This window comes from Amblyomma americanum, chromosome 9 (genome assembly GCF_052857255.1).
Source record: "Amblyomma americanum isolate KBUSLIRL-KWMA chromosome 9, ASM5285725v1, whole genome shotgun sequence".
NCBI lineage: Eukaryota > Metazoa > Arthropoda > Arachnida > Ixodida > Ixodidae > Amblyomma > Amblyomma americanum.
Window position 1 is genome coordinate 90,858,550 of NC_135505.1, and position 13,523 is coordinate 90,872,072.

Genomic DNA, 13,523 nt, shown 5'->3' on the forward strand with positions numbered 1-13,523 from the left:
TATTAGCGTTTGTCATATTCAGCGGCAATTGGATCTTATATATATATATATATATATATATATATATATATATATATATATATATATATATATATATATATATATATATATATATATATATATATATATATATATATATATATATATATATATATATATATATATATATGTATATATATATATATACATACATATATATATATATATATATATATATATATATATATATATATATATATATATATATATATATTTCAAAACATTAAAGCACCGGCATCATAATGCAATGATCCTCTTGCAATTATACTGCTTCTTGTCTTGGGCTTTGGGCTGATGCAGCCCTCGTGACTGTTATCGCTCGGTTACGTTTGTCGGCGCGGCAGATGGACCAGAGAAATGAAATCCAGTGAGCATAAGACTTATTCCATAAATCACACCTATCTGCTGGGTAACTTCTCAACAGAACTAGCGCTAATGCCTAACAACATGCTCTCATCCCGTGCATCGGCGATTTTAAGCTCATGCCGCGTCACATCGAGCGTTGTTAGACGCCCTGACAGCTGGCTCAAGTTCCGCCCGAAGCGTACGAGGACTGGACAACTGGCAGAGTCGGTTCCCACTCGCGGGGCCACTGACCTACTTCATACTGCACAGCTGCCTGCGGATTCGCCAACAGGCGCCGGGAATAGCACTCAGACAGCCGGCGTCGGTGGTATAGTGGTTAGCATAGCTGCCTTCCAAGCAGTTGATCCGGGTTCGATTCCCGGCCGACGCAAATTTTATTTTGTGCTAAATGCATGTTGAGACTGACAATACAGTCAGCTTTCACTGACAAGCATATGTTATCCGTTATGAGGAGATAAAGAATGGCTGACTTGGTACCCGTGTGCTGCTACGCTGTTGCTCGAAACTGACGGCTGCTCTGAGAACGCGCGAACAGAAAGCAGCAACGCAAAGTTCTTTCGTTGAGGGGCGTCGGTTGTATTGCGGTTAGCAAAGTTGCCTTCCAAGGAGTTGACCCAGCTTCAAAGTCCAGCCAACGCGTCTTTTTTTCTTTTTTTTCAGCACCTTACTTTCTAAATAATATTAACAGTTATATTTGTTGTCTTTGAAATCCCTGGCCTTCACAAAGCTTCCTGTTCTCAACAGGAACCAGCCGCATTGTGTTGGTCGTCTTACAGCATGACAGTAGCGGCCAAGAAAGCAGAAAAAAAAATTTATCTGCTTTTTCTTTGCATACATTACGCAAGCATATCTATTACAATTTATTACATGAAAGCCCAGTACTGCGCCTACTTTCGTTCGAGAACTTATGATCGAAATCTTTCGGATAAAAGTACTGAAGAAATGGCGGCAGGAATATGTTTCCCCATAAGGCTTGCACATTTTCCCCTGCCTGCACAAAGGTAGATAAAGGAAGGCCTGAAGTTGCAAACAGTGGGTTTTATTGCACCAATCTTTTCCGCGTGAAACGTTTCCATTCTTTCGCCCTGAAGTGGGTGGCGACGCTAATAGTGGGGCTGTTCCACGAATGCGTGGCCTGGCGTCATCATTTATAGAGTCGACTACCAGAACGAGATTGAATGAGACTTTGCGCTCTTTGAGTTCCGTCAGTAAAACTTGTTTTAGGGCTAGTTGGTGCATTTTAAATCAAGCAAAAGGAGCTGCCCCAAAGCATGCTACCACACATGAAGAAAGGACAAGGCACAAGCGCTGATGTGTCTCGTGCGCTTGTGTGTCCTTACCTCGTGCGTGGTTGCATGCTTTGGCGGTGCTCCTTTTCCTGTAGTTCCGTCGTACCATTTCTTTCGAAGGCTGGGCAACATAAAGTCTTCCCTTATTTGCTTTGGTACCTTTTCTTTTCCTCCGCCTTTTTCTAAAGACTGCTCCTGCATTCGTATATTTTTTTCCTAGTTCTTCATAAAACACAGGAAAATCCTTAAAACATAACGTGGTTAGAACTGATTCCTTCACCAGGTGAGAAATAATGGAGACACTTTTAATATTTATTTCAAAGTACGAATTGAGTTTCGGGCATCATGGTACAGTAAAGCATCCGCTAATGCCTAATGACTTCAATTATAATATATTAGTTCTTTAATAATTAAAATTTAAGTTTAATACGAAAATGAGTCTCTTCGTATTCTACTGAATTAATTTCTTGCGATAATTCTAGATTATATAAGTCGAGATTATGAAATTTATTATAAGGCTTTTAACAGATCAGCGCCACATTGATTTCCAACCAGATTCTGAGTAGTTCAGAGATATTTCCTCTGTTAAATGTAAATGCACAAAATACATATAACTATCTATTAGTGCGGAATAACGTTTTCTGGCTATATTGGGTTCAAATAATATTTCTCCTGCCTTCAACGCTTTATTTCCTTCGCGAACGCAGATATTTTCTCGCTGTACACAACATACACAAGGGCTTAGAAATCTGGTGATTTCGTGCTTTACTGCGAACGAGTCATTTGTTCGAATATGGTACCTACTTGAATGGCCAACGTTCTTACAGGCCTGCCACTTTCCCCACAAGAAGGATGTTCGTTCAAGCACCACAAATTATTCTTACTGCCATAATATAAACTGAGTTTGTTATGCTGAAACGTAATATGATAGTTATTACATGCTCCCAAGTGTTCTTCGAAAAAATATCAGGTCACGATGAGAGTAAATTAAGCGTAAAAGTCATTCCTGCCTTATAAGAAAATTCCCCAGAGACGATATTACGCGAGATTCGTGCAGTCGGTGACTTTCTGCGCCCTTGCTGGCTTTAGATTTTTTCCACTTGTGGCATGTAGACACATTTCCAGCACTCATTTCACGCAAGCTACGAGAATTCCGACAAAATATAACGATCATCTTAATATTTCTTTCCATTTTTCCCTTCGCCACTGCCTGATGTACACTACGTCGCTAGTATCACTGCGACATTCACCTACGCGACACACAGTTTAGAGGGTCGGCGCGGCGGATTTTACACGCGGAAAAAGTCAAAGGAGTATAATCTTCAGGATATAAATCACAGATATCTCCTTGCTACGTGGCGACGAGATATCGCGGGAAAGCCTAGCGACATGCGGCTTTGAGACCATGCGATAGAAATTTGAAGCCAAAATCTCTAAGATAAAGGCCGGCTCTGAGATGGTGACGTTTCACCCCTCCAAGGATAATAAATTCTATCCTGACTATGGACAAAAGCATCTGAGGACGAGCAGCTACTAATTGTCTTAAGGCTGAAACGGTTCGCTCCATGTCCTTTAAATGCCTCCGCGAAAAAAAGAATGGCTACGGGAGTCACAACTGCTTTTTCTAGCATATGTTTGTGGAAGTTCGGGAATACACAACAAAAAAAGTCAATGGTATACTGATTCGTACTGCTTCCTTTCATGCAATACCTGGGCGGAATTGCCAGTAGGCGTATATTTATAATGCATTTTTATTGAGGCACCGCACTTCGGAGTGGTCGGTATTTGACGATACCGCCGTCTTCTGCAGCAAACAAGCGTGTTACTGGCTGTAAAGTAATCCGGAGTCTAACATTCGAAGGAATACCGTTTGGTCAGGATACTACTCGTTACTGAGATACAACTGAGATACAACTCGTTGCCAATTAAGAAATGAGGCGCACAACCAAAAAGCACGAGGTTTCTCAGAACAGGAAGCTAGGCATTTTGCTGGACAAAAAAGGAAACAAGTCAGCAACAGCAACCTTTGAGGTTCATAATATATCATCGTGTGCCCTGAGTTCTGCGGAAGAAATGATGCTAAGCCGAGGTTGAATTTCAATCAAGGAAAGCCGCCAGACACACGCAAGATGATTTGCGCTGTGGAAAGAGCCGTCAGCCTTCTGGATCAAGACGTCCAAAGGGATATCAGGACGAACGCAGTCGGTATACTTAAATGAATGCGGACAAAATGCTGCCAACAGAGCCTTTCCGAAGCTGAGTGCAAGACGCTCAGGTCACTGCGGAAAAGCAGACATCGCCATTCTGCCCGCGGACAGAGGAAATCTAACGGTGGTCCTTCACCGCTCCGCCTACCACTCAAAAATGACCGAGATGCTCGAGGACTAAAGTGCCTACTGTAAGCTGACCAAGCACCCGACATCAAAAGTGCAGTCCAGTCTCAAAAAAATCTTTTCGGACATATTCAGTGGTCTCCCCCGTTGTCAAAATAAGCTACAGGCTTCTTTGCACAAATGGATCGCCTCCCGCAATATACGGTTTGCCCAAGATCCACAAAATTGGAACCCCGCTCAGACCAATCGTGGATTACGCAAGATCCCTGCTTTTCAAATTGTGAGGATATCTGCACAAAGTTTTGGATCCATTGGTGCGAACGTCAGCGACGCACATCAAGAATTCGCAATATTTCATTCTGAAGGTCAAGGACGTTACCCGGGATGAAAACGATATATTTGAGCCATTCGATGTTTGCTCACTGTTCACGAGTGTTCTGGTCGAACTTGCCGCACATGCCTGCAAAAAGGCCCTGATGAACGGTCCATCCTTCCCCGATCATACGCCGTTGGAAGTTAGCGAGATCACTGAACTCCTTCGCTTCTGTCTGGCTAACACGTATTTCATTTACAACGGTACGCTGTACAAGCAGATTATTGGTACTGCTATGGGAGCGTCAATTTCTGTGACGGCTGCCAACCTTACAATGGAAGCCATTGAAAGCAAAGCCCTGAACTTATTCAAGCCACGTCCAAAGGTGTTCCTGAGGTACGTGGATGACTGCTTTTGCATTCTGAACAAGCAGCATTTACAAAGCTTCCTTGAGCATCTCAATGTCATGAAGCAATTTATAAATTTTACCGCGGAAGAGGAAATTAATGGCAGCATCCCGTTTTTGGACGTCAACGTCAAGCATGACGCGTGGCGCTTAAGTTTTAGCGTGTTCCGAAAGCCGACGCACTCCGGACGATATCTCGACTTTGAATCATTCCACCCCTTGGCTCACAAACGATCAGTTGTCTCGTCACTACTGAACCGTGCAAGAAGTGCCTGCGCAGACAACGAACTTAAGGTGGTAAAAAAAGAACTCGAGCTAAACGGTTACCCCAGGAACCTTGTGAACAATATTTCAAAAAACTTGCAACGCACGAGGGGACAGCGAGATAGAACCGCTAAAATTATGAAGCGTGCTGCAGTTCCTTATGTACCTGGAATCAGTGAAACCCTTTCCCGAATCTTCGGGAAGCACGGAGTGCACATCGCCCACGTGCCAACAAGCAAGCTACGTGCCGAACTTGTCAACGTAAAGGACCCCCTGCCACGCGCCAAATTTCCTGGTGTGGTTTACAAAGCTCCTTGCAATGACTACACATCCGTCTATATCGGCGAAACCGGGAACTTCCAGCGACGAATGAAAGATCATCAAGGCCACGTAAGGAACAACCGCGCATCAAAGAACGCTATCGCCGAGCACGTGCGGACCACTGACCACGAGATAACCTGGGACGAGGCGGAGATTGTAGCCACAGAAAAGAATAATTTGAAAAGACTGCATCTAGAATCATTAGTCATCCAGACGACGAAAGACACCTTGAACAGGAAACAAGGCTCTCTTCATCATGTCTACGCAAAAATATTAGGAACAATCCTGAAGACTATATAATCCCGCCTTCTTCCTTGCAAGTCTTATTGTGAACAAGGGTCCCGTACGGGACCTGAAACGTCATTTTCGTTTGTTTGTGACTTGGTCAGTGACGCAAACTTGACCTTCTTATTAAATCATTCAGGAGCATTATTACTGTAAACAAATACGGATTATTCTAAAATAATCTGGAGTGTATCATCATCGTTATCAGCTTTACCACGCCCACAGCAGTGCAACGACCTCTTCTATATCCCTTCAATTAACCGTATACTGCTTTATCTGCGGCCACCTTATACCAACAAACTTACCAAAACTCAGAAATCTACCGTCTTTTCTGCCGCTTTCGGCCACTATCACCGCCAATTTCAGTGTTATATATGTTACACATATTGTTGCTGACTGTGTTATTTAGGCCATTTCAACGGCAAAAGAAACAGACTTGTTGCATAGAGGCTAGCGTAGGTCCCCTACGAGAAGTTACATGAGAGTTTGTTTGCCGGCAGACAGAAAATGTCCCCCGCGTGTTCCAAATATATCCATTTCTTCATTTAGGCTTTTATAGTGTTGTTTCACTTTACTGGCAACTTTTGTGTTGCGCGTTTCATAAGCAGCTGTCAATTTGCAGGTGCAACGCGCAGAACAGTTCTATCACAACTGTCTTGTCGTTGATATGGTGGGCCTTAAGGAGCACCCCTCTGTTGTTACTCCCTCAGTTGCAGAACATGGACACCCAGCTTCACGTTCAGAGTGGAGAGGAACTATCGAACTTTAACCTTGCACGACTTCAGCTGCTGCAGTGTTCAAGGAGTCCTCATTTTTAAGCGGAATAAATGTCCTCTTTATGAGGTTTTAAAACGTACCACACTGAGAAGAAACTAACATGAAAGGGAACCCGACAGTGCTTAACAACAAAATATTGGGTGTTGCTAACTGGTCGCTTTGGGGCTGCCAGGCGTCTTTTCACCTGACTATTTTTTTAGTCTAACACTTATTCAGGGTTTTCTGGCTGCTGCCCGGAGACTAGTTCTTTCTTGCGCGCGCAAATAAAAAAAAAGAAACTTTCGGTTTTGATGCCGAAAAAAAAAACATTTGCTACTGCTTTAAAATTAATCGGTTTTGTGCTCCAAACAACGTTGTAAATTCCATCCACATAAAGGTAATAAGCGCGTCACTCCGGACTGAAGGGATGAACTGCTACAAACTTACGTTTAGGGACCCAACCTGTAGCAGTGGTGATAATATGAGCGCGAATGCAATCAGTGTTACCGGCTGCTTAACGCGAGATACTAAGAAACAAAGATGGCGGGACCAAAGGAAAGAATAACCTTGAGGTCTACAGATAAGCATTTGCTTGTGATGAAAGTATGTTATCGCTTCCCCACTCAAGATCATATAGACACGAAGATTAGGTTTTGGACATATCAAAGCCCATCAAGGGCAGAGCTCTGCAAAAAACGCTTCCTCTCGCGCGCCAACTGTGGCTTTGTGTTGCTTCCTATCAGAGCGGAAGGCACTCTGGCACATGTTTGAAGCCTGGAATTCAAGAGACAATCGTAAATAATTTGAATACTTTACAGTAAACACCGTAATTTCCAGTTCCTTCTTAATGTGTCCTCAAATTTAGCCCTATACCCGGGGCCTATGGTGAAATTTGAAGTAAAATCGAATCGTTAACTGAGTCTAATAACGGGGTAAAAGTAATTGGTGTTTCAAACTTTTTCTGTAGGTGGATTGATTTTTCTTGACAGCATGACCGGAACTTCAGACGTAACCTGATTGGGCTAAGTTAGCAATCTAATTGTATCTAATTACATTTATACATGTGTCTAATTAATCTGGACATCTGTTTATTCGAGTGGTCTGTTATTTTGAGTGATTTTTCATTCTGGTCGCTCCTAATGGCCTAACCTTTGAACAGAAAATCAACATCTCTTTTTTTACAAATAGTTTCAGTGTAAGTTTGACACGAGGTCCCTATACTCGGCGCAGTTTAATAATATGCAGGCCTCTAATGACACAAAGCTGCACACCAAAATACATCAACAGAAATGATGGCTACATCTGAACACTTCTACGGGTATTGATTAGAGCGGATAAACCCTTTACAAAAACTCAGTGTTGAGCCAGCCGCAAAGAACTTCAAAGCTCCGGAAACATTTGCGCATTGGCTGTCGTCTTAAAACCCCGCGGCACGCTATTATGGCTGAGGTTTGGCTTAGGCGCCTGTAAATTGTAATTTTATGTGATGCTGGTACTCACGTGACACCATGACTGCTCCAGACATTCAGACCATGGAGAGCAAAGATCATACTCAAAGGTTCCTAAAAATGTAGCAAATACAGCGAGTATTTGGTATGCCATGAAACGTTCGTGAAGCTATAGCTTTAAAAACGAGGAAAGACGGATGGCAGGAACTTTAACAAATCTTGGCGAAGCGGTAGTTTCTGCTGTTTATTTAACAATGAACTGTTTAAGTTAGTCCTTCGTCCTGATCGTCTGTACTTCTTCTAACAGTCCTGCCTCTATATTTCAGGCTAGTGCATTGCAAACATATATTGGTTCCCAAAATCCCATTACGTAAATTGCTGTTTTACTTTATGTGCAGCGCGTCAATAAAAAAAAAGAGAGGAGCAATGCCACCAAAATAAATATGCTTTCAAAAATATTCTGGCGCAGTCACTAAAGAGTCATCCTTCTTTGTTCAGCTGGACAAGTAAAGTGGCAAGAAACAGTGAGCTCTCAAGATCCCAATGCGACACTGCCATCGTTTACTTTCGACTCGACACCCGTCACATGACCCGCCACGCAGACTGGCAGCTCACACCCATGGTGCAGTGCACCTGAACAGGATCGCTGGTTTTAGTCATTTTAGAAATCTTGCATGTTCTAGTTTCACATAAACTACGATCGTGCACTACTAGTGTGCCGTGAAAATTTGCGTTACCAGCCGTCAAGGACTGGCCATGTACTGAAATGAAACTCCGGTTACCCCCCTTGCAAGCTTTCGCTTTCGAATCTTAACAACTCCTCTCTAACTTGTTTCTTCCGCGTTTCTTTCGCTTTCGTTAGTTTTAGTAAGTGCGAATTGGGTTGTTATTTTCTCTAGCCATCCTCTTCATAACGCTCACAACTCACTTCATTTTTGTCTTTGCTTTACTTTCGCACAGGCGTCTATTAAAATAAATATAACAGAAAGCTGGGCGGGTTGGTTGTTATCCATATTAAACAGCGCAAAAAATATGAGGACGGAACAAGCCCAACAAGCACAGCGCTTGTTTTGTGCCCGTTCAATCGTCGTCTTCTTCGCGCTCTTTAATACGGATAAACAAATTTGTCTGAAGAAGAGAGAGACAGCGACGTCACCAATAGCTGAGGGTCATACAGAAAAAGCACGACCGCGATTAAACATAAGCAAATTTAACGCAAAACTGCGGTTTTGGTCAATGGTGTTTTATCGGACATATCTGAAGGAACGTCGGACGTTCCACAGTGTTTGCTCTCGGAACTTCATTGCTTTCGTATTTATCATAATGATGTATCAGCAAGTGCTGCACCATGTATACAGTTTTTTGTCAATGATTCTGCAGTATACAAACAAGTAAAAAATGTGCGTGATTCTTCTGAGCTACAAGCTGACCTGAATACCATACTACACTGGTGAAACCAATAAAAAATGGAATATAACCTGCAGAAAACCTTGCGCAGATGGTTCCCTCGGGAGAGAGAATTTCTGCATAAGAGCAATATTGTGAACAGGTACACACTTAAGTCGGTGAAAGAATTCAAATACGTTTTCAACTATTCTAGCATCCAAACTTTGCTGGCACCACCATGTCGATTATATAACAGCAAAAGCATGCAAAAGCCTGTGTCTTTTGGGAAGAAATAAAAGATTATTTCCTCTAGATACGAAAGTGGGCTGGCACCACCATGTCGATTATATAAGAGCAAAAGCATGCAAAAACCTACGTTTTTTGCGAAAGGAATAAAAAATTATTTCCTCTAGAAACCATAGTGTGCAGGCACCACCGTACTGAATATATAACAGCAAAAGCAAGCAGAAAGCTAGGTTTTTTTGCGAGTAAAAACAAGATCATTTCCTCTAGATACCGAAGTCATCCTGTATCAAACTTCTACTCGATCGTTTCTTGAATACGAATATATGGTGTGGGACCCACCGCCCGATATGTTTTTGGAAGGTACAACAGCGAAGTGAGTAAAAGTGAATATGAAACAGGAACTGAAATGAGAGTCTGTAGAGATATGCGCCATAAAATATTGCTGCTGAAAATTTTTCGTAATATTTATTTTAATCAAGTTAGAATTCAACGCAAAAAACATATTTTGACTCCATTCTACACGCCAGAGCGTGTCTACAACGACCACAAATTGAAAGGATCAACTGTAAATCTGAACGCTTTATATTTTCATTCTTTTTGAACACTGTGCGTGAATGCAATGGTCTCGTCGCTGGCAGTTAAAGTTATAGATCATTGCTGGAAATTCGCGTTATAAATTTGCTTGGATTTCATGTCGGCCAAAGACTTCGTTGTATTATCTTGTTGCACTATTAGTCTCTCCCCCCCCCCCCCCCCCCCCCCGCCAACCCTCTTCAGTACCAGACAATACACTGTGGGGGAATAAGGAAATAAATAAAACTGTGTCTTATGTATCTTCCAGCAGATCATCTTTAATAAAATTGCAAAGGCAAGATTCTTTCTTTCGGCAATACAAGATATATTTTGTATGCAAAACCTATGCGGAAACTTTTTTCTGCCATTTTTCTGGCTTTGAATGCCGTTAGAAGTGGTGCGAGGACGACGGATATCTTACATTAGTTTCACAGCATTCACGGCTAATTGTTACCCAAAATAAGAGAGTTCTTGCCTGGGACTTGTAGATTTTTTTATTTTGTATTCAGCCCACAATTTAAGTACATCTACCCTTTGAAATATTCTCCATAAATTAATTTGTCCGCCCTTCTCCACAGGAATCCATGGGCAATGAAAGATATTTTCTTTCAGGATTTCAACCTTTGAAAAAGGTCAGAATAGTCATTTAGTTCAAAGGTGATTCCTTTTTTTTGGAACGCGGTAGAAACATAGATTTGCCTTGTACAGTAGTGTTCTATTAAGAAGAGGCACAAAATTACTGTGTAAAAAATACTCGCTGCACAATGCCAAGGCGCCCTTTTGTTATGAAGATCTAAGAGCAACAACCATCTACTGCTTCCCCTATTCTATTTCTAGGATTTTTTTCCTGTGCTTCCCGATGGAGGTGCAATGACCAAGCCGCCTATCATTTATTCGAAAGGGTCACAGCGTTATTGACCTCGCTCCGCCAGCAACCGCAGATATCCGCGGACACAGTACATATGAAGACTTCATGTTGCGATTCCGGCAACAACCTCCTGGGTCGGCTGAGCTACTCTCCTCAGTTTTCCTCGGTCATCTTCCGCTCAAACCTGCTCGCTAATTTCTCCACACCAGCTAAGGTGTTAGCCCTTTGTATAGCCGTCTTCCAAGAAGATGAATAATGTTCGACTCGTGGCCGACGAAAGTTTTCTTTTTATTCATGTATGTACATATCTGCGTGCAGTGCAGAAATAACATCTGTTGAGGTGCATCCATTTCTGAATGCAAAAATACTAGTTTAAGTCGCACAGCGTTTGGGCCTCTAAATTGCAATAACTGCTCATATTGCATTCGGTACAATTAGCTTTATTATTAACCTCACCTTCATAGTAGCATTTTCCCTGATGCAATCAAGGGGAAGAAATTATTAATCTTCATCAAATGTTGCAAAGATCATCTAAAGAATTGCAGACATATTTTCATGCCCTCACTCATTCGTGAACTTAATATTAAAATTGCTCTAATGTAAAGAATTGGATAAGTTGGCTCGACGCACTGAAGACATTATCGCTCCAGTTTTCTTTCGGGCTTTTTCTCTTACCTTACTTTGCGTGGCCGAAATGCTTATATTAAACAATCATTACACTTCGGACAGCTTGTTGGCCCTGATGTTTTTTTTTTTTTTTACTGTACTACACATTCCGATACAATTATTCAGAATTCCTTAGTTACCAAACGTAAAGCGTATAACGTCACAGTTTCCATACAAATGTTTATGGAGGTCTTTTTGCTTGACCCTAATCTACTACGCAGTGTGCTGTGCAGCTCCAATTATGAAATTCAACACAGTGCAAAGTGGTGGCAGCAAAAGCTCGATATGTGTGTCGTTCGATTCTGAAAATTTTTATGACTGCCCTTTCTTAATGAATTCTAGTTTGTTCTGTTAACAAATATTTTTTACTATATTCTACTACTCTGTATTTCTGCAGTTTTTGTTTTTTTGATTATAATTTATTTTGCATACTTTAATTTCGCACCTTATAAAGTAATCATTTTTTTTATTAGCATCATAGTTTTTATTTCTCCAATTTTCATTTGCATTGCTAATATTGTGTAAGTATGCATTTTTGTTCTAGATTTTTTGTGTGTTAGGATAGTAAATATTTATTAAGGTTTTCGTGGCCTTCTGAGGTAGCGAACCTAGTATATATACCAGTGTCTATTTTTGCATTTGCACAAAATAAAGTCTTATTTTAATTATTTGATTGAAGTAGCGCTTGATATTGGCCACCTGAGATTCCTTCTTATCGTGTCCGGTGTCTAATGTACACTCCGTGTTTCTCCATATCTACTATTAAGCCCTTAAGGGCTGACTAGTGGATATGTCAGCCGGGTCTGTACATATCACGCCGCAACTCTGGGCAGAGAGATGCTGTTGCTGTCCTAAAGGAAGAGTTCCGGAGAGCCGGCCTTCATAAAAGCGCTGACCTACTTCTGCCTATGTAGACCGCGCGCGTCCGTTTGAAATGCCTCTGCGAAAAGCACGGCGGGAACCGGCGTCGGTGGTATAGTGGTTAGCATAGCTGCCTTCTTTTTTTTTCTTTATTGCCTGGCTTTGGCTCATAACATTTAACCAAAAAAAAACATTCAACAAAAAACACACAAAACACTATGTACATAAGACACTGTCGTGGTCAGCCAGCATGAGTCTGGCTTCGTCATTCTAAAATTCACGAAGCATACAGAGCGGCTCTAGCCTCGAAAGCCACTCGGGAGGCTCCGCAGCTGCTTTCTGGATGGCCAGAAAGCAGTCCATTCTTTCCCGAAAATAAATTCCGGCAGGTCGTGCGTCTTTGTCACAATAATAGCCTGCCATTCTGGAGCGCCATATACAGTGGAGGCCCAAGAGCATTATGAGATCAAATGGTACCCCATCCTCATTGTCTGTGCTTAAATAACGAATTCCCTGCGCGTCAAGTGGTAGCTCTTTCTTTATTGTCCTTTGTAACACATCCCAAAAATAAACCCCTTCCCAGCAATGCAAAAAAACATGGTCTAGTGTTTCGGGCTGTTTACAAATTAAGCAGTTCGATCCCCACGGTAAAAAGAAATCCTTTCCTTCCAAAAACTTTTTAACTGGGAGTGTCCCGGTGTGTAATTTAAAAAAGAAGGTCTTTACTCCTGGTGGCACCTGCATTTTCTTTACCCTTTTTAAAACATCAGCTCCAGGACCTCCACTGTACAAGGCCCTGTACATAGGCTCTGGGAAAACAATATCACAAAGATCATGGTACAACTTCTTTCTTTTAGTTTTATACAAATAATCGCTAGAAAAACGCGCTGAAAGAAACCTAACACTTGCTACAATCTCTTTGTAGTAACCAAAAATTCCACCCAAGAGCTCTTCTGTGGTAACAACAAACTCGGGCAGTAATCGCCGCAGCCTCACCTGGCACACGGTGCGCAAGAACGGGTCTGAGACGTCGCGAAAAAACAAAAAAACGGTTCACCAGCTGCCTTAAAAAGAGGTGCCCTAGCCCCAACCCCCCGTCTTTT

General features: G+C 41.9%; 1 non-coding gene across 1 annotated transcript; it reads left to right on the forward strand.

The window, feature by feature from the left end:
• The first annotated feature begins 703 nt into the window (after positions 1–703).
• On the forward strand, positions 704–775 carry TRNAG-UCC (transfer RNA glycine (anticodon UCC)). The gene has a single exon. It is a non-coding gene; the product is annotated as a tRNA-Gly (tRNA).
• Positions 776–13,523: the final 12,748 nt, after the last annotated feature.